General features: G+C 35.9%; 1 protein-coding gene and 1 long non-coding RNA gene across 3 annotated transcripts in view; both read left to right on the top strand.

Moving 5' to 3' along the window:
* Positions 1-8,564, top strand: part of LOC128201546 (uncharacterized) — an 81,368-nt gene extending 72,804 nt beyond the window's left edge. The window contains exon 3 of the long non-coding RNA XR_008253280.1: positions 7,127-8,564. This is a non-coding gene — a long non-coding RNA (uncharacterized LOC128201546). The remainder of the gene's footprint in view (positions 1-7,126) is intronic.
* LOC113513188 (max dimerization protein 4-like) overlaps positions 1-23,258 on the top strand; it is a 406,434-nt gene that overhangs the window by 87,109 nt on the left and 296,067 nt on the right. The gene's annotated exons all lie outside the window — the stretch shown is intronic.

The following is a 23,258-nucleotide window of genomic DNA, read 5'->3' as shown; positions in this document are numbered from 1 at the left end:
ACAAGTAAACAAGTAGTTTTTTTTTTGCCGTTTTTAGATTGCCGTGTGTGCGCCGGCATAGAACGGACCGCCCTTACCTTTCCCGTGGGTGACGTAAGAGGCGACTAAGGGAGGGCGAGAGATGGGTAGCAGCGTCCTTCTTAAAGTACCTATCTCTAAAAGCCTAACTGCGTTTGCCAACTCGGCTGCTAAGCGTGCAAACTACTGGTAAAACTCCCCTTATTGGGGAAGGCTTATGTCCAGCACTGGACAGTTGACGGCTGAATTATAAATTAATAAATAATAAGTAGATTTTTAATAAATAGATATGCCGTGTGTGTGAACCTTTTCGAATGTAAAAGCATTATCAGAATCGGTCCAGACTTGGCGAAGATATTGCGTGACATATAAATTGTATAATAGTTATAAACTTCCTTGCATTATATAAATAAATAATACTATTTAATTGAACATGTAATTAGACTTACAGTTCAATGACCGATGACGTAACATGTTTTATAATTGTACAATAATAATTCGTATTTATTTACAATTGCTATGTATTACATGAAACCTAAATGTAGATATTCATTGGTTTTATTTCACACTAATTATATACAAAACAGCCAATTCAAAAATTCAAAAAAGTAAAATAATTAACAAATTCTGTTTATCCTTAGAATGTGGTAAATGATATTTAGAAAAACAAAATGAAATACGGATCGCATATCCTTTATCTATGCACTTATACGAGTATAAAAAGAAGAAAAAAGATTCTTTACCAAACAGTGTGACCAACATGAAAATATTACGTCCATATATCAGTCGTTGTCGTAGAAAGAGAATGTTACGGGATACTAAGTACATTTAAACTATGAATGTTGTTCTCTTGCGTCTGCAAATAATTTTTTTAAAGAGTTTTTTTCATCGTAGACCACCGAAAGCATAAACAGCTCACCATGATCGTATGATTTTTGTACGTCCTTATCTATTCACCCTCTTCGAAAAATCTTCAGTCAGGCTATATTTATTTTTTTCTGTTATTGTTTTATTATTAAAAAGAAAGTATTAAAAAATATTACTCTAATTAGCTTTAGTTTTGGCAGGTGCAATCCGGTGTCTTAATGCGTTCGTTGATTTGTAACAGACTCGCCTTGATTTATCGACTTAATGCGTGCTCGAATCGATTTATGGGGCAATGCATACTTTGTGTTCATAACGTTTTAAATAGTTTCCTTTGCTCCAATTAAGCATTGCAAACAATTTATTTTTAAATTTGGAATGTTGAGATGAGTGGCGTCAGCATTTAGTAATAATGTCTGAACGTGACATAGATTGAGGATAGTGCCTGCGGTCCTGAACGTGACTATAATCTTTCTGTCTAAAATGTCACAATTAAGACTTTGTTTGAATGAAAATCTTTTCCAGTAGAGTTTTGCAAAAAAATTGATAATGAATATTTAAATATTTTTAATCTGTTAACACTGATATAGCATGAAAATATCGACTGTATTATTTTAATTATAATTCTAGAAACGTGCTTGACTTTGAATCACTACTTGGAAACACTATGTGGATTCAGAGAAAATTTTCCCTCTTATTGTTAGATCTCTTAATCCACAGTTAAGGCATTAAAGATAAGTTAAATATATTAGTATTTTTTCTCTTAAAACTGTTAAAATCCATGTTTAAATTAAAAATAAATTTCTCATTTAAAGTACCTCGATTTATGATCAAATTACCAAGTGTAAGTGTAATAATTATGTACATATTTATGTTTAGACATTGCACTCAAACAATACGGTTTACCCACTAAACTCGGCAATCTAACATATATCTCATTTACATTCGAAACTGAGAGAAATGTAAATGATTAATTAAAGAAAAAATAAAACACATCTGCCACGTAATTTGTCAGCCCTAATTTGTACATGGACTACTACCATTTCAGAAATAATTATGTGAAATTAGCATTAAAATGGACGACGAGTGTAAAACCTCGTGGCCCGTGTTTAACTTTATGTGTTTATTGGGTTTGTATGTAAATCACATTGTAGTTGTGTGAGGTTCACTCGAATTGTTTTAACTAGTTAATTTTATAACAAAAAAAACTGTTCTTTGTAAACTGGCAACATCAGTAAGTACTTAATAAATGTTATTCGATTGTAAATATATCTATTTAAAAGGTTATAAATTTTATAATATGGCTTTATAATGCATTGAAGTTTTTAACAGCACTTTTTGTAGACTGGCAACATTAGTGTTATCTAATAAATTTTAAACGGTTAAAGGAATATTTTTTTAAAAAGTGACTTTTTTATGCATTGAGATTCTTTAATAATACTTTTTGTCGTCTGACAACATAAAAGAAATGAACGATTTTAAAATAACTACCTATATAAAAAAAAAAGAATTAAATAGTAACTCTATAATGCATTGTAGTTTCTTAACGACACTTTGTTGGCTAGCGTCTGTATTGCCTGATGTAGTTTAAACGATTTCAAATATATCTATCTAAAATTTCTTTTTTTTTTTATATCACTGAGGTGGCAAACAAGCATACAGCCCACCTGATGGTGAACGATTACCGTAGCCTATGAATACCTGCAATACCAGGGGTATTATGCGCATTTTGCCGATCCTGAAGTAACTTATTTACCTCCTCTTTTGAAGAACCCTATGCTGCATTAATTTAAAAAATAATCATGCATCGAGTTTCTTAACTTTTTGACTTTATTTAAATTTTATTTAGCCAATATTTTTGTTTATGCATTTTAGAATGTCAAACAAACTGATAGATCACTTGATGGAAAGTGGTTACCGTCGCCTATAGACATGAGCAGTACCATGTACATAACAGAGAGTACTGTGCCGAGTGTTTCTATAATAATTTCAACATTGTATTGAAGCCGTGTAAGTATATATTTAGAAACGAACATACCTAACTAACCGGTAACCCTGCACGTAACTCCAGATTGTTCAAAGTAAACAATACCGGTCAATTCTACCAATCAATACGTGGACTTGTCGACACCGACGTAATCTCACTGTAACTAATGACGAGCGGCTGCTAACGACCCAAGTTTTTTTCTTTTAATACGTTTTATTCGACTAGTTGCTGATGATAAACCACAGTAGCATTGTAAGGGTTAATGGAGTTATTAATAAGTTTTGGAGATATCTCGTTTATACCATTTTGCGACTATATTTGACGTCTGTCGATATGGTGTTTCGTTCAGGTGTTGACTGGCATACACACACCCACTCTGATCCACCTAATGTTTTTTTGACTGGTAATTTTGGTTTAGAAAATCGATTATTTTTTTATACAACTTAGAATGGCAAACAAGCTGACGGCCCACCTGATGGAAAGTGGTAACCGTCGCCTATAGACATGAGCAGTGCCATGGACATAACAAAGTATACTTTTTTGCTTATGATATTCCCCATGCGTTGCCTTTCCTGAGGACTCAGGTGTTATTCCTCTGTACCCTGTAAATTCACGCCATATCCCACCCTTCAAACCGAAACACAGACATGCAAACACAGCTGCTTCACGGTAGAAACACGAATGGGACAGAGGTACCCAAGCAATCAACTTTTGTACTAAGTCTCCCACTGGTTATTAGCATTATTTTTAAGGTACTCTGCACGCAAGTTATTTTGTAAGAGAGTTGTGTATGTTTATATTAATAAATAAATAAGTGAAACTTTGTGTTTCGAAATAAGTATTGTATTGTAAAATCTTTATTATATACAATTTACATTGGACTGTATAACTATAACGCTGTCCTTATATATATAAATTACATCCACCGTACATTGTAATTTGTATAACTGTTACATTGTTCTCATACATGTAATTTACAAGGTACGGAGGTTATTGCATTTATTTAAAAATCACTTACATTCTTGCAAAATGAATTCTATTCTAATCTTTGTATCAATGTTACCTAGACGATAATATGTATGACAATGTAAGTAGGTGTTCGATAACGCTTTCTTAGAACTGTCGTGTGTTGTAGCTATTAGTGTCTTAAATTATCCCGTCAGAACAACGCGCGCCACCTGGCGACAATTGGTTCTCGTGTTACTTCGCCTTGCCAACTACTAATATTAATTAGAATCACATATACTGTTATGTAATCAGTGGGTTATCATTCTCGGTTAATGGGTTTCAACTTTGCCTCGTTGAAACAGTCGTGGTTAATTCCTGGTAATTTTGTCAGGATGGGGTCATTGATCGACTTCATACTCACATGTTACCCCTGACTAGTGCCCCGCCAGTATATACCGATAGCACAGGTGGGGTAACTACTTCCAGTTTTTCCAAAAGTCAGAGTCAAAATGGAGCTTTTTCTCTGGACCGACAAAGACACAGGTCTTTGATGGTCTTCTGAGATATGTGATCGGCCCTTTATTTCATTTTGATTCCGTAAATATATTTTAAACTAGCTGGCCGCCCCAGATTCGCACAGGTGTAATCTGTTTTTAGATTTTAATTTTTTTAAATCTTTTTATTGTATTCTGTCTCATTCACTCACTTTTTATATATGGAGATTTTTAATTCACATTTTTTATTTTCCGTAAGGTTTTTTTAAGCATAAGCATATTATTTATTTATTTTACACAGTAATAATAAATAAACTTACAAAGGCGAACCCAAAGTGGAAAGGAGCGTCTATATTTTCTTTTTCATACCGACCTTGTCAAGACCATTACAAAGACAACAAAAAAAAAAAAATAATATATATATATATATATATATATATATATATATATAATGTCTGATTTCTTCAGAACGTTTCAAAGCGCACATTTTAAATTGTAATAATACATTGAAATAACTCATGCCCGCGACTTGTATTACACGAAGCGTCGCTTGATATTTGTCTATCCCACGGGAACACTGTATATTTTCGGTATAAAATATGGCAGTACCGGCGATCCAGCGTGGTTTCCCCTTATAACAATTTAGTATACTTTTCCCAGCTCGACGTATTTTTATTGGCAAGACTTCATTACTTACTGTCATACGTTTTTGTCTGCGTTAATAAGTATAAAAAGTACTCTACATAATTATGTAATATATTTATACGAGAGATAACCTTTAAATAAAAAAGTACCATTAAAATCGGACTCAAATCTCTCGGTCTCCTAAAAGCCGCTCGAAATCATTGTGGTTGCGTCAAATTTATCATACCATTTGAAACGCTAAAGTTACTAGTACACGGTCACCCATCCAGGTAATGGCCGCACTCGACGTGGCTTAACCTCACTGGTCGTTACATACCGACGAGTCGGCTGAAGCTCTTTATATTATTAGCTTTTAATATCTTCTATCGTGATTTATTTTTATATTGGCTCACCGATGTAGTTTCGTTGGGAAAATTAGACGAGTGCGCATTAAATTTTACTGCTCCCCGATATACTTTAGTGATAAGCCAAAAAGTTACAATTAGTTCGTTATACTTACAGTTTACAATACTACACCAGTTTTACATTATTAAGGCTTAGTTAAGCATAATTTTACTTCAATATCCTCTATGTTTATGTATGTACATTCATTTATTTTGGTTTGTACATGTTAAAAATGTTTACCATGCCATAACCGTAACTACCCATTAACGTCCCACTCCTGGATTTGAGTTTCTCCCCGTTAGACGAGAATGTTAGCTTGCTACTGTTACTCAGCTGAACCACTAACAGACGGAAAAATGTTTCAAGTTTTTTTTTCTAAAACGAATGACGCTTCCATAAATATTTTTATAAATAAACATCTGTTATGTCAGAGTTTTCGGAACTGACGTGCTTGAGTCTAGTTATGAAAGCAGATTTGCAAGAGATAAATGTAAGTTAAGGTCGTTGACATCGTCATTTCTACTTGTTTTAAATAGGACTTGGCGTAGTTAAGTCTATTTGTTATGTCTATAAGTTAAGGTTACAACTTTCCATCAGGTGGGCCGTCAGCTTGTTTGCCGTTTTAAGTTGCGTAAAAAAAACATTACATAATAACGTTGACAATAAAATAACTTGTTGTGTAACAAATTTCTTAAAAAGGGCAGAATAATTCAATAGAATGATATAGTAGTACGGCACAAAGAACCTTACACTACCCGCTATAAATACGTTCCTACATTCTTAAACGAATATTTACGGATTGAGTCACGGTTCTTTCAAGGTTAAGGGTGTACAAAGGGAGGGAGATGTCATTCATCATGAGTGAATGTACTGTGCAATGGGTTGGAATGTGAAATGCCTATTCTCAGGATGGGCGTCCTTGTCTCAAACAAAGGATAAGGGAGTGGCCCCAACGCCAAGTCACGATTACATTCAGATCTGTCGTGTTTTTTCCACGGCCACTGCTGGCCACTACGTGTCCAATTTCAAAAACGCCAAGACAAAGATTTCGCGCACCGTACTAACTTGTTGCGTTCACTGCAACACGTAATTGCCACCGCTTTTTATCTCTTAGTTCACGTCACAAAAGACCTCGCCAGACGTTTTGTTAGTCGAGCCTCAGAAGTAATCTGCCGGCGCAACGTCTCCGATGCATTTGCCGGCGACGCCGGCACGCGATCGCCCAAAAACGTATGCGCCAATGCTTGCGACGACTATTATATTGTCACGCGAAATATCGCGCGGAAGTTAATAAAGGGCGTCGTGAGGCGATAACTCGGCGTGTGAGAACAAAGAATGTGCGGAGCGGCGTGCCGCGTGGAGCGCACGTGAGCAGTATCGATCGCCGCGGAGCCCTGCGCCCTCTGCCCTGCGCGCCGCCCTGCACCGGCCCCGGCCAGCGCCCGCACTCGGCACCACTGGAGGCCCCTTGACGCCCTGCGTCCTGCAGCCTACTGTTTACATCGTAGCATTGGGCGCGTACGAGCCGGCCGCCTCCTCGGACGCCGACTACTCACGACAATGATATCCCACACTGCCCTACCACTTAAATTGCTCCGTGTTTATTCATAATGCGTTCGTGCTTAAACAACTCGCCCGGTCCGGAGAACCGTGCCGGATTAAATATTAAACGCCCGTGCTAGACGTGTACGGTAATTTTTGTTTTATTCCCTCACTTAATGCCTATTTGCATAACGCTGCTTTAATTCCATTTAAAGGCTCATGAAATTTAAATTCTTTGTTTCAGGTAAATGCGCAGTCATGGGACGGAATTATATTGGGAACGGGTGAGTGTAACCTTTACCGATATAGGTGAAATGTATCTCGGTAAATATTGTAAGAATGAAATGCAGACCTGGCAACCGGCAGACGAGGGTTCTCGGACGTTGATATTTTATTTAGAGAGGAAGGCGAGGCATCGTTGCAGCGCGCCGCGCCTCTGAGTGGATTTGCCGCAAGCGTCTTGCGCCCCCGGCATCTAGACGCTCGCCTCTCGCGCCTCTCATAAAATTTTTAAAGGAGCACAGGTGATATTTTAATAACTGTAGAGGCTCGCTCCTTTATTACAACAAACGGCTCGCGAGCTTTACTCGCACATACCGAATGTCAACGTCTCGTACGGGCTGTAATCTAAAACTTTGAGCGTATACAGCATCTCGAAATAACGACATTTTTACTTCAAATAGTGTGTTCTAAGAAAATCGTATTGTGGAGTTAGTCGGGCTTTCATCATTTTGAACTTTGGATCTTGTTTCACTGTTATGCGATTTACTTGATATTTGTAATCTGGCTTCGTTGTTACGAAACAACTTTTACTATTTATATATCAAAGAGTTATATTAAATTACTTTACGTTTATATTCAGACTATTGCTTTATATTTACAAGAAATTTCAGAAAAAAATAATCAATGACAAGTATTTCTCGAAGTCTTCAACAGAGTCCAGAAGAACGTTATTAAGGCCAGTTAAGGCTAAATGGTGTTGTCACACGGGTCCGGGGTACAAAACAGCTGTAAACAAAAACCAGTACGGACGGCGAATGATCGACGATGATTGAGCGAACAAAACATTGTACGTGACCGCAAATGGGGTGACTTGTCTATGAAGTGTGTTCTCTTTAACTTTATTTTTGTCTAGTGGTGGAATGTTGTGAGAAAGGAACGAGCTTAGTAAATACAGCTCAAAAAAAAACAGGTTTAAGTCCAATTGAAATATTTTTGACATATCCCCAAAAATTGGCTAATCTTTCTACTACGATAGTAACCGAAATATGTGAAGTTTGTTAAATTCAACTTTTTCTTAGACACATTTTAAAATAGAAGAATTTAATAGTCTTATTAAAATCATATTTTGAACGAGAGGCGTTGAGAGTTTAACGCTTAAGAAGAGTTAAGAAAGAACGATAGTAGTTTTTATGGATGCAAACGGAATAGTGACCCCGTCTACGCTATTAGTATACGCTAGAAGAGTGATAGTAGTTGATAGCGTAACACGAATTTAATAGATTTCAATCTAGACTAAATTCTACCTCAATCAGACAGGTTCTGATAAGGCGTTGAAAAATTTATCCGAATAGCTACTATCCGATACTAGCAAAACCTGATTACCTGATAAAAGTGCATAAGTGTTTACATTTGCACTAAAAATACATTTTTGTACACCTCTATTGACTGTTTCGACATTGCTTAACCTTTATTAATATGTGCAACTTGTAATATCATTGAACAGATTGGGCATGCTTCAAGAATAATAAAAAGAAACGACTCTATTTGCAAAGTTATAAGTAATCAAGTAATTGCAGTTATTGCCCCACGCAACAGTGATGTTGGATGCATAAGTATTATTCTTATAGTTTAATGGTTTAGTTTTCAAATTATGGACTTAAAACTCAATAATTCTATCTTATGAAACGTCCATTTTACGCTTCATTCATAATTGATCATCACTTTCGGATACTTCCATTATACTCGTAGCTTTTCCTCGAAACATTGCTAATTTAGTTGAAATGGTGCCTTGAAATGATTTGCTCAGTTATACTGTTTGTAATTGACTATTATTTAGTTGTTACAGCACGTTTATATGAAAATAATTGAGTGGTTTGTCTCTGATAGTGTGCTTCTTATGCAATACGAATTATATAATTTCCTTGTTTATGCAACGTGAATCCACTCCTGAGAATAGATTAAATGGACTCTTGGAACAGATAATACAAACATAGCCTGTTTCTAGTACATGGCGTGAATTTACTGGGTACAGAGGAATAACACCTGAGTCCTCAGGAATGGCAACGCATAGGGGGTATAATGGGCGAAACAGTATACTCTGTTATGTCCATGGTACTGCTCATGTCTATAGGCGACGGTTACCACTTTCCATCAGGTGGGCCGTCAGCTTGTTTGCCATTCTAAGTAGTATAAAATAAAATCTGAAGGCACTTTTTCAAATCTCGTGAATTCCAAATCGAAGATAAAATTGTGTCGGTATCCTTTCCATCACATATTCTTTGAAGGCGTATCGTATATCAGATGCTTTGGACAAGAAATATGAACGATGCTAAGTAAGAACAAAGGCATTTCACTGCTTAACGATTAGACCTCGGTACTGATGTGTGTTGAAGAGGTGCTTGGTTTGATCTCTATGATGGCTTTCCATATACAAGAACATCGGTTATCTTGACTCTGAAATCTTTAAAATTGTACAGAACTCAAATTTGTGTTATTTGTTACTACCTTTACTTGTGACTTTCTCCGTGTGGTTAATGTATAAAACATAATGTGATTGTTTGACACTAACGCCATCTAGGAGATTGGCCGGAAAACTTTATTAGCTAATTAATAAAGACTCCTACTTTCTACGCCTCTTCATACAGAAGGGTCATGAATCATAGGATTTACTCATTTAATCTTTATAAATCATTTACCAATTTTTAATTAATCTGATTTATTTTTATTTATTAATTTACGTGTGGTACATGAGAGAAAAAGTATATTTCTGTATTGAATTTTAATTAAATTAAACAATTACAGACACGTGTTGAAAACTCGCGTATTTTCACGTCCACGATTGATGGATTGCCACATATTATTGCTCAATATATTGGACCTTTTTTTGGGGTGCGACAAGAAATAGTCTTAACGGCAATTTATCTTTTTATCCAACAGATTCGTGGCCATCCATTTGATTCTACTGTCCATCAATCACAAGTTGTCGCCGTAATAATTGTGCGTCTCTCAAAATTGTACATTATGTTCCCGTTTCTAAATTATTTTCTCTTATGCAGTGCGAGATAAAAACACTATTTAGTGTTATGTTCGACTTTTGTGCGACGGGCAATTTTGCCCACAGCAGAATTGCCCTTTATGCTATTAGGTATGTGAATATCATACTGTTAATAATTTTAATATCTGTAGATATTGTTTTTTTTTTTTTTTATTTTCATTGACGAAGGTTTAAATAAGTGTAAAGAACAATGCCAGTAGAAAAATAAAGTGAATTCGATGATCAGTTGTATATTATTTTATATGCAAATTAGAATGGCAATAAAGCTGACGGCCCATCTGATGGAAAGTTATGGGATTTATGTCCAGCAGTGGACAGTTAACGGCTGATTTGATGATAATGTTGAGTATTCGGTACATCAGTATAAGTTTACTATATATATAACTTTGAAAATTTGTAAAAAGGTCCTATATTGGTTTTAGATTAAATAGATTTCCAGATTTTACATCAGCGACGAGTATTAGTGAGAACCGAACGGACGAAGCCACGGGAAACAGCTAGTAATTAAGTATAAAAAATTACACATATAAATCTCTTATCGTAATCTCACAAGAAACTGCTACACGACTTATACGAAATATGTCTTCATATCGACGCATTAATACACTACCAAAATTGCTTAATTTGTAGAGCTGTGAAAAATACGCCAATAAAGCTGTTCACACGCTATTTAATTCAAGCGTCCATTCAAAAGCAGGTTATAATTAATGAGTTCATTATAATCACTCCCAAGTCCTGCCATAACACCGCGATCGCCTATTTGGAGTGAGAGGAACAAATAACTTTCAAGATTAAAGTGTCGAAAAACTTATGAAGGTGCTGGAGTCGGCACAGGTGTTGAGATATTACCGTTCGCTGCGATATGACAGGCGAGCGGTCGCCGCGAGATTGGATCAGACAGCGCCCAGCAGTTACTAATAGGGTTGCCACCGCCTATCATTCGGATTAATATTGGAAATACGTCCGATTTGCCCTCTATATAGGTATAAGATCAAAGAGAGATCATGTGTAGGTGATTTTTGATAAAACGAGCCAAAAGTTATTGTAATCTTGATAAAACATATTTACTCTTTATTTTTACTATTATATATTGTTTACCTTAAATAAATAAATAAAAAATTAAACACTAAATTATATAAAAATAATAATTATACATAATAGTGTATAATAGGTGAGCTTATCTTTAAAAGAGATTTCTACCAGCAAACCCAATATGAGATTATTAAAAATATTTTGTACAAAATTACCTCAACTAAAAGCTTGATTGTGGTAGGTTATCATAAATACCAACGGAAACACAAAACTGAAGCCTTCAACCGAGAAATTCATTCATGGACCAAGTACTAATGATAATATTAATTAATATATATATATATATATATATATATATATATATATATATATATATATATATATATATATATAACTTTGTAATAAGAATGTGAACGAACTTTTTCTAATTAACTAAGGGCTATAAGAAAATATCTGAAAACCCTGTTTTTTTTTAATTAAATGCAGACACAAAACCATACACAATTGATAAAATTTTACACTTTTATAACGAAATTTTCATATCTATAATTATCTCCCCATGACGTGTATTTTTTTTGTACATTACTTTTTACTATCTGCCAACCCTACGACCGCTCGAGCGTTTTCAGACGAAAATAGAGACCGCATAATAACAGGTAACGTCCGGCCGACTTTTTCCGACGCCGCAAAAAGAGCGCACTTGGTCCTCGTTCTACAAATAAACTAATTTACTGCATCTGAATATTGCAAATTATTTCCCCTCTAAACCTTTTGGTGCCTACTTTTAAGGGACTTTCAAAAGAAGAAGGCTTTCAACTCGAATGACATTTTTTATGACTATGTTAAACCATTATGTTGCTATTTCTGGACCGATTTTCGCGATTCTTTTACTACTGAATAGGGTTTTTTATACAAAGATGTGAAATAAGCATACAGCTCGTCTAATGGTAAACTGTCACTGTAATCTACGGACACTTATAACACTAGGGATCTCACATACGCGGTGCTGATCCTGAAGAAACTTTATACGTTCTCTTTGAAGAACTCCATTCTGTAGTCTCTAGGGAAAAACCTCAGCAGGAAGTTAATTGCACAGTCTAAGCAATCGCGAGAGGAACCTCTTCTGAATCCGCATTGTACACGACTGTTTGGGTTTTAGCGTGCAAAGATGAATTCCCTGTTGATGGCCAGCGGTGCGATGATAAAAGATGGCGCTGGGCAACATTTTATTCAGAATGGGTTTTCTCTCGTGTTTTTTTTTTATAACATAGAGGGTAAACGAGCATGCGGGTCCCTTGATGGTAAGTGATTACCGTCGCCGGCAACATCAAGTAAATTAATTGCAGATGTGTTGCCATCCATTCAAGAAAAAATGTGTTTTTTTCTCGAATGTTTCAATGTCGTACCTATTCGAAAATACTGTTGCTAGGAGTTACTTCCATGTTTTGGTTGTACGTGGAAGAAAGTGCCTATAGAAACACGCAGTGGAGCAACGCCACTCATCCAGATGATTGGACCCATTAATGTTGTGACAACTGGATGTGCTGTTTTTCTTTCTAGAACAAGAACACTTTGTTGTGAAGCAAAATATATACAAAACTTATAGATAGGTGAGTCCACGTTCTAAATTGAAATATTTTCGATGTAATGTGTCTACTTAACGTCTCGCGGGTCATTGGCGCAGTTGTGTGTGTACGCGTTTGAAGTAGCTATTTCGTGGATCAAAAGGTTCCTGTTGATACAATTTTCCAACGTGATCCGAGGGACAGTGGGTTCTTTTTTCATTGATCTTCAATGCATACAAATATTTACTTTTAATCGCATCGCTTTTGTGTATAAATAGTTGTATTCCGTTGTATTTCTAACAATGTTTTTAAGACAAAAAAAATCACTTTTGCCTTTAGTATACGGCGGTAACTACTTACCATTAAATGAGCCGCATTTTCGTGTACCCTCCATATGTTAACTTGTGTTTGTGTTGTTTTACCAGAGGGAGACTTTGTACAAAAGTCGATTACTTGGGTACCTCTGTCCTATTCGTGTTTCAACCGTGAAGCAGTTGTGTTTGCATGACTGTGTTTCGGTTTGAAGGGTGGGATATGGCGTGAATTTACAGGGTACAGAGGAATAACACCTGAGTCCCCAGGAATGGCAACGCATGGGGGGTATCATGGGTGAAACGGTATACTCTGTTATGTCCATGGTACTGCTCATGTCTATAGGCGACGGTTACCACTGTCCATCAGGTGAACCGTCAGCTTGTTTGCCATTCTAAGTTGTATAAAACATGTTAAAATAAAAAGTCATTACGCACTTGTTGTTTCAAACATATTCGTGATAATTTTGTATCGTTATTATTTCTCAATTTAATCTTCAAATGTAATTTTTCTCATATACTGAGTAGAATATACATTAACGTAACCCTATTCACACACACATGGATAAAGCACATATGAAAATGTAGTTTTTGGCGAAGCATTTATATGAAGACACTTTATTCATATAATAATCTAAGAGGACTATAATAAATTCAGCAAAAAGCTACGTTTTCCACAGTGGCAACAGTCGAATCCATTCTGGCGTGTACTTTCAGATGTTCGTTGTCTAAATCCTTATAAATTCATAACACAGGAATGAAAATCAGGCGATTGGTGTCGTGAGGTACTTATTTTTCTATTATTCATCTTGTCTCTTTTAAATCATATCCTATCCTATCAACTGTTAATTTTCCACTGCTGAACTCAGACCTTCCCCGTTAGAGGGTTTTGCCAGTAGTTGCCACGCTTGGCTGTCCGATTGGCAACCGCAGTTAGACTTTATTGATATTTTATGAGGAACGCTGCTGCCAATCATTCGACCATTAAGTTCCCTTAGTTGCCTGTTATGACACCCACAGGAAAGAAAGGATTTTTTATGCAACTTAGAATGGCAAACAAGGTGACAATCTACCTGATGGAAATATTCCATTCTTCAAACCAAAACACAGCCATGGAAATGCAACTGCTTCGCGGTAGAAACACGAATGAGACAGAGGTGCCCAAGCAAACGACTTTTGTACAAAGTCTCCGTCTGGTAAATATGTTGTCATAATTGGGTTTTTTTGTTAAATGCTAAATTTTCGTATATATTTTACTAACCTTAACATTTCCTACATATTGTATAGAGCATAGAGCACACGTGTGTACACATGAAAACTTTGTGTACAGTCTCGTTAACCCAATACGTTATATTAACACTTCAAATTGAGAGGTAATGATAAGAGCCATCTGTTTTCACACTTGACAACTGTGTCAGTCATTTGTTTGTTCTTTTGTGGGCACTCCCTTCCCATACAAATTACACCATGCATGTGTTGATAACATCTCTTCAAATATTCCGTTTTCGACAATACAACCATAGACACGTTTTATTACTTTGTACGTTACAATGGGAATTAATTATGTCTATGGTAATAAAAAAAAGTACTTAATATGTTGAATAACAATTTAAATTAACAGAGAACTACCTCGATCTTGACAAATTATTATTTGTTCGTAGAACAATAGTAATTCTCAAAATAATGTTGACGTTATTCAATATTAGCCGTTAACCACAGCTTACCGGTGTGAGTCAATATATAATCTAATTTATGTCTTTAGGTATTTAGGTATGTCTATAGGTACCAAATTTCATTCAAATCCGTCCTGCCGTTTAAACATGATTTAGTAACAACAATTTTTTTATGAATCTTAAAATCGCAAACAAGCTGTCGACCCACCTGATGGAAAATGGTAACCGTCGCCTATAGACATGAGTATCATGGACATAACAGAGTATACCATTTCGCCCATGAAACCCCCTTGCGTTGCCGTTCCTGAGGACTCAGGTGTTATTCCTCTGTACCCTGTAAATTCACTACCATATCCCACCCTTTAAACCGAAGCAGCCATGCAAACCCAACTGTTTCACGATAGAAACATGAATAGGACAGAGGTGCCCAAGCAAACGACTTTTATACAAAGTCTCCCTCTGGTAAACATCCAAACTTCTTTAATAATATGAATACAATTCAAAAGCTTTAATATTAATTCGCTAATTTTGGAATTCGTTTGGAAATACTTCTTTGCATTCTAACTGAAATTGGTCCCCATACGAATATTGCATGCTTGCGATCAGCCTTACCGATAATGCCGTTTTATGTTTCCTCTATGGGATTTATTGCTTGTTTCTGCTATTATAATGTTTTCAACCGACTTCAGAAAGGAGGTTCTCAATTCGATAGTATTTTTTATGTTTGTTACCTCATAGCTCCGTCAGTTGTAAACCGATTTGGAAGACGCTTTTTTAGATTGGCCATCAAAATTGTTTGAGTAGTTTAGTTTTGAATTAAAAATAACTGGTTTTGTTACAATTGAAATCGGTATTTTTTTGTGATTCAATTTATGAACAATAAAGCATATCTATCAATCCATCTCAATATGATATTCTTGCGTTTTACTAAAATTTACGCGTAGCGTTCACGCCCACGTTGATTTTAACATCTCAAACCGGTAGGTGCATGAACTTGAAGTAGGCACTCCACACCAGCATTGTATAGGTAACATGTAAATTGTTTACCGATATCAGGGAAGCGATACGCTCGCGCCGTCTCTGTGAGCGACTAGAATAAACACGTGGAGTGTCCCAGTCCGTTTTACAAGAGCTTCCATACAAGCTAGGGTTGCTGTGTCTTCGCACACGTGCCTAGACAACGCTCCGCAAGTATTTGCCAGTCACTCGAGATCTGAAATGTTTGTACTATTCTGTCTATTGCTCTTTAAAGATTTTGGACGTTATTATTTTGATATTACTATATGAATATCAATAAGAACAATGCAAATTAATTAATAATATGTTATTCATTACTGGTTCCTGAGTGTGGTTTGGATAGAACACCTGGCAGTCTTGTCAAATGTAATAGCTTGACAACCCTACAAAAGGGTATTTATGACCCCCATCGTAATTCTACGGATGCTTGTTGACTGATAGTGTTTATTTTGGACATTGAACTACGAATTTGGGGATAGAACCGAACTACTGAGAAGCGGTTAATTCAAATTTAGATACTGATTATAACGTCTAAACTGACTTTAAAAGAAGGAGCTTTTCAATTCGGTTGTATTTTTTTTTTATTTGTTGCCACATAACTCCGTCAGTTGTAAATCTGTTAGGCAAATTCTTGTTTTATCTGAAAGGATGTATATTTACAGATTAGTCCAATGGAAGTATTATTAAATTTAGTTCAGTAATTTAATTTTTAAACAAAGCTGGGTTTGCCATAATTAAAGTTGCTTTTTTTTTGTGATACACAATTTTATTACTCCTAGAGTATTTAAATAATTTCTGCTAAGTAAAGATTCATTCTTGCATTACGAATTTTGCATTTAGGTAGGAACACAACAGTCAACGCTTAACTTATATTTATCATTAAAACCGCAGATGTGCCTAATATTTCTAATGTTAATTGCTTTTCAAGACTCAACAAAAGGAGATAAGGTTCGTCATTCGTTTAGGAATAACGAAAAAAGTCAAATAATAGTAAGATTGTAAAACAGATAATGCAATGTGAAAGTTAAAATAAAGAACTAAATTAACCTATAATTACCAGATAACTGTAACTGTCAAGGAAAGACAGACAAGGAATCGACGTGCAAATATAACATAAGACGAGTTATGGAAATGAATAAAATAAAAGATAGAAAGACTTTTTTACTTTTAGTTTTCCCTGCCTATCATTTAAGGGACAATGCGAAGATTCATAGATTTTTTGCACAAGTTCGAAACATAAACATTCGAAACAATACTACCAGCGGCGTTCAAGGCTTACAAATATTACACGGTCACCGGTCACAACTTGACATCAAAATAAAATTATACCAGGATGACTTATTGATGGCTGAGTTAAACGAGCTATATGATAAGTTATTCCCGGGCAAGCTTCTCGTAATTTCGCCTCGGCGAGGGTAGCAAAATGTCTACGTTAAATATTACGTCACGATTCAATTTGCGGTGAACGGAGCGAGGCGTATTTGCTGAGCGATCGAGTACTCTGTCCCGCTCGCTCGTGCTATGAATATTTGTGTGAGGTGGCTTCTGGCGTGTATGGATCTTGAAAGGTTTTCTCAATTTGCTAGTTGAATTAACAAGATGAAATTTTACTCGTGGGTCCCAATGAAAAGATCGCGACCATCTTTGTTATTATAACGCCACTGTGTCACCTTCGACGTTCATCATTCCTCATCCTTCGCTTCGTCTCCATCATATTTCTTCGTCTTAACTTATCAGTTTTCAATACATTCAATTCTGCTCAGATTTTTGTCAATTATTTACTCTCTTTAATCAACTGTCTTGCTTGTAGTCTTCCCTTACATTCTTGTTTGTTAATAGCTAGCTTTAAATTTTTACGTACCTTTATTATTTTTTGAATACATTTAATTTCTTCAAAGTCTTATTGAAATAATTCAATGTCTCAATTCACTTAACATTATCAGAAACTTCTACAAGTGCAAGTAGTTTTAAAAACACTTATATGAGTATTGCGTGTGTATCAATCAATCAGTCGTTTGTATTGGAACAAAAACAATCGCTGTACCGTTCTCATGATGCGGTAGCAAAAAGGAGACTATCGAGTCGAGGGATGAGGAAATCTATTTCTTTTCTAATCCATGATATAAAAAAAAGATTCAAGAGAGACATCTTTATATCATTGTAGAGATTCCAGAGTATTACTCGTTACAAATACAGAAAAAAATTCATTGTAGCAAACTTAAATTTAAGTATTTTTAGTCAATTTTTTAATGTTTTTGCTATCACTTCAGAATACAACTTCATCTGAGAAAGACGATCTGATTTTACCAGAGGGAGACTTTGTACAAAAGTCGATTGCTTGGGTACCTCTGTCCCATTCGTGTTTCAACTGTGACGCAGTTGTGTTTGCATAGCTGTGTTTCGATTTGAAGGGTGGGATATGGCGTGAATTTACAGGGTACAGAGGAATAACACCTATGTCCTCAGGAATGGCAACGCATGGAGGGTATCATGGGCTAATCAGTATACTTTGTTATGTCCATGGTACTGCTTATGTATAGGTGACGGTTACCACTTTCCATCAGGTGGGCCGTCAGTTTGCTTGCCATTCTAAGTTGTATAAAAAAAAATGACTGGCAAGAAATTTCTTTAAATATTCTATACTTTTTTTTTTAAAGTTCTTAGAGATTATTGTGTAATCTAATTCTGTTTTAAATATCCAATGATGTTATTTATGTACAGCGGGATTTAGGCTAATTTACCGAGTCGCAAATCTATAGATAGAACGTGCATCTTTAGGACGGAGAACTGCGCAAAAGTTATTAGGGGCCCCAAACAGTTTGCACAACTCCTTACGGATACGGGTTCGTACGCATAGCGGGGGATTTTCGGATAATTACGCGCTTTCTTATTAAGCCGTCCGTAAATACTTGCGCGATGGGAAATATCGTCTTGTGCACGTTCAGAGGGTTGCTTTTTTAGGCTTTTTGTTAATTTTTTTGGGGTAAGTCTTATGAAGGTCATTGAGTGTCCTTAGACGTATTGAAAGAAATGTAATTTCAGTGTTCTATTCATGGCCATCGTTTTTCAACCCACTTCAAAAAAGGAGGAGGTAACTCATTCAATATCACATTGCGGTGTGGTTATGGCGTAGGAAAGGCTACCCCTTCCTTTCCAGTTAATGTTGTAAGAGGCAACTAAGTAAGGGCGAGAGATGGGCAGAAGCGTCCCTCTTAAAACATCTCTAAAACCTAACTGCGGTTGCCAATCCGTCTGCCAAACGTGGCAACTATTGCCAAAACCTCCTAAGGGGGAGACTTATGTTCAGCAGTGGACAGTCAATGGTTGATATGATGATGACCCTTTAAATTAAAATACAATTGCCATAATGCGATATACAATAATAATATTCCTTATATATTCCTAATTCCTTATATATAAATAATTTTACTAAAATGGATTTTCCTTTTAAATTTCGTTCATATGTTAGAAGGTCGCGTCTGGTAAATAGTGTGTGATAGTTGTGTAATTAGAGATCATTCAATGAATCAAACATATGATAAACAATTATTCACTATACGTGCTATTAATAAATTTATCTGAGGGGGAAGGGGTTGTTAGTAATGCGAACTACCAGTCCCATTACTAACAATATATACTGTCAGGTCGATCTCCACGTGGTCCCCCTTGGAAACCATTATGCTGAATTCCAGGTTTTTTTTATACAACTTAGAATGGCAAACAAGCTGACGGCCCACCTGATGGAAAATGGTAACTGTCACATATAGACATGAGCAGTACCATGGACATAACAGAGTATACTGTTTCGCCCATGATACCCCCCATGCATTGCCATTCCTGAGGACTGTGTTATTCCTCTGTGAATCAGCCTTCCCGATCCAGTGAGAGATAATAGTTGAGGATCAATACAGATCAGTTGGTCCCTCACGAGGAATTCGACAAGAAATAACCACAATGTTTTTTAGGGGGAACCACGTGGAAATGGTCCTAATAAAGTATATTGCCAGCACTGGGACTCTTAGATCCATTATTAATGGGTCCAAAAGTCCCATTTTTGTCTCATGTACAATGTTGTCCCTGAGTTCGCTCAGGAAGAATTTTGTTGAAATTGTTCTATAATGTATGTATGTAATGTATAAGTAGCTGAAATTATGAAAAAAGAAACACAAAGAATAAAAGACGTTTATAAAGTGTTTCCCAAAAACAATCGTTACTTGCAAGCAATTTTCGATTGTAATATTAGTTACATAGAAATCATTATTCGCTGTCGAATGGCATATCAAGCCGCGTGCTGTGAGGAATCGACTGTAATCGAGTTACTGATTCGCTCGTATTCGCGGGTAGCGCTAACTTTTTGATTGCAACGTTATGTTCATGTACCGGGTGGCGTCGAGTGCCGCTGTTAAGTTCCGTAGCTATATCAAGCGAAGTATATGTTTTCCACAAAAAAAAAAAATAACTTTTGGACGGAGTTTTGAGTTAACAAATATTAAAAAAAAACAATCGAACTGAGAACCTCATTCTTTTTAAAGTCGGTTAAAAATTGCTCATGAGTAAATTATTTTACTTTCTTTTGGACTATTTGTAACTAGTTGTCAAAGGTGCTATCAGTTTCAAACTTTTTCAGTCCTTATGCACTAACGCCATCTATGTCACCACAAGTCAAACTGAACGTAGTAAAAATAAATAAATAAATAAAAAATACATCAATAAATAAAATAAAACATCACAACACCAGTACGTTGAAATCAAAACATTACGACGCGTGATATTATATCGAGTTATTGAAAAGGACGCCTCGAAACGCGGCCAAGATTAATACACGCGCTCTAAATATAAGTATATCGTAACAGACGGCGACTTATCACTTTTATATATTTATAATCTGGACATGTTTATAGCGATATCAATGAATATGTCCCTTTGAACTTTGCAGTCACTGAAAATATTTAAAATGGTGTTACGTTTTAAAGGTTCATTATATTTTTGTTTTCTTTTAACCAAGATTTCTACCGCGTGATCGGAATGTATTTTTTTTTTGTTTTTTTATACAACTTAGAATGGCAAACAAGCTGATGCCCACCTGATGAAAAGTGGTAACCGTCGCCTATAGACATGAGCAGTACCATGGCCATAACAGAGTATACTGTTTCGCCCATGATATCCCCCATACGTTGCCATTCCTGAGGATTCGGGTGTTATTCCTCTGTACCCTGTAAATTCATGCCATATCCCACCCTTCAAACTGAAACACAGCCATGCAAACACAACTGCTTCACGGTAGAAACACGAATGGGACAGAGATACCCAAACAATCGACTTTTGTACAAAGTCTCCCTCTGGTTTACTATGAAGTATCATCATTATCATGATATCAGCCTTTAACTGTCCACTGATGAACATAAGCCTCCCCTTGGGGGGTTTTGCCAGTGGTTACCACGCTTGGTAGGCGGATTGGCAACCACAGTTAGGCTTTAGAGATGTTTTAAGAGGGACGCTACTGCCCATCCTTCGCCCTCCCTTAGTCGGCTCTTACGACACCCACGGGAAGGGAAAATATATGGGTATATTAAATTTTATAATGATTGATTAAGCCGTTAAGATATTAAGAAAAAGGTAACGAACAAACTCAATTTAACATCATATTATTTTGGCTCTGTTTCGGTTTGAAGGGTGGGTAGCAGGTAGCAGTGAACTGACGAAGTAGGGAGGCATCCATGGTGCTGTTCATGTGTGTCAATCGTGAACACACACACACACACATATAAACACGTATACAGATAGCGTCGAATTCTAAATTCAAATATTTTCAATATAGAATCTCCAGAATGACATTGCATTGTTCAGAACGCGCAATTGCGCGTTTAGAAGTCAAGTTTGTTTCGCAGAAAACAGTTTTTTGTTCCACAAAGAAAAACGACAGCTTCAAACACAAAATTACCATAGTGCCAACACGGGTATAAACCCTATGGATTGCAAAAGAATTGTGAAAAACGTATCAAAATTGACGTCGTCAAAATCGCGTAACAGGAAAGAGAAAATTAAAAAAGTAACCGAGAACCTCCTTTTGGAAGTCGCTTAAAGTGTCAACCCATCTGTTCTCTTTGAGCGCGAATAAAGGCAAATGCGAATAGACGGTGACAAGTGCGCAGTCCGTCGCATTACGTTCTCCGCCCGCGGTGCATAAATCTCAATTTACATAATATATCTCGGCGGTTCGAAGGTGCCTGCGGTGTCTGCGATCCTAGTACATCAATTGCGTTTACATGTATATTATTTCCTGTAAAAGATTTGTACAATCAATTAACAAGTGGACGACAAAATTTTTTTTTCTTTTAATCTACTGGGAACGGTAAATTGTTAGAGTTGCCTACCACATGGTACCACATCACTACTGCTTTGCCATCCCTAAGTATGCATTATACCTTGGTACTCACAATTGTTACGGTTTTTGCCGCCATATTTGTTTTATACAACTGCCATGTAACCAACCCATTTAAATTCAGATCACGCTTTCGTGTTCTAAATTCAAATGTTTTCAATCTAATCTACGAAATATCTCGTCCTTTATTGGCGTATGTGTACTCTCGTCTTAGATTATATAGATAGAGCATCGAGTGTCAGAAACAGGTCAAAATGTACTCAGCCAATTTCACTTCAGCTGACACAATTTTAATAGATATATTTTTTACCAAAACAAAGCGCGCCATTTTTTCAGTATTGCAAGTATGTGAATTAAACATTTCCCCATATTAAGACGATTTTTAAAATTCGAATTGGGAAATATTTTGCTCGATATAATATAAATATATATACATATGTAAGTATTATTATTTACTTATTAATTAATATATATGTATTAATTAAAATAACGACCTTTTTCAATGATTTAATAACAAAAAATATTTTATATCTATATTCAGATATAAGTAAAAGTAATATACATAAATAATGATAAGCATAATAACGAATCATTATGCACTGTTTATCTTGTCCGATCAAATACATTCGTAAGAGTTTTGTATCGTTTTTATTTTTCAACTTAAATTTACAATATAATTTCTCCCATATACTGAGTAACAAATGTATATTATGGTAACCCTATTAACGTAAACACGAATAAAACAAGCTGACCTATTTTTGGCGAAACTTTTATATTGAGATACTCTATCTATATAATCGGAGGCACTCGTGTGTGTGTGTGTTCACAATTGATGTCACTGTTTTTTAAGCGACTCCCCAAAAGGAGGCTCTCAATCAAATCAAAAGGCACTGATCGTTTGTCACGCTGGCGCTGTAGCGAGCGGGCTCTCGCATTTAATTTTCACCGTCTCGCCATCTACGCATTAACTTCACTAACTTACCTACCGTTTAATATATGACTCTTAACAGTGAAGGTTTAAATCACGTGATCCAATGTGTGCTAAATATATTTTTGTTTGTTTGTTTGTTTGTTTGTATATTTATATTATATTCTTAATATAGGAAAATAATAAGGTAC

The sequence above is a fragment of the Galleria mellonella genome, unplaced genomic scaffold (genome assembly GCF_026898425.1).
Source record: "Galleria mellonella isolate WM207_F2 unplaced genomic scaffold, CSIRO_AGI_GalMel_v1 utg54, whole genome shotgun sequence".
In the NCBI taxonomy this organism is placed as follows: Eukaryota; Metazoa; Arthropoda; class Insecta; order Lepidoptera; family Pyralidae; genus Galleria; species Galleria mellonella.
Note: the sequence above shows the minus strand (reverse complement) of the source record. Positions and strands in the feature narration are given on the sequence as shown.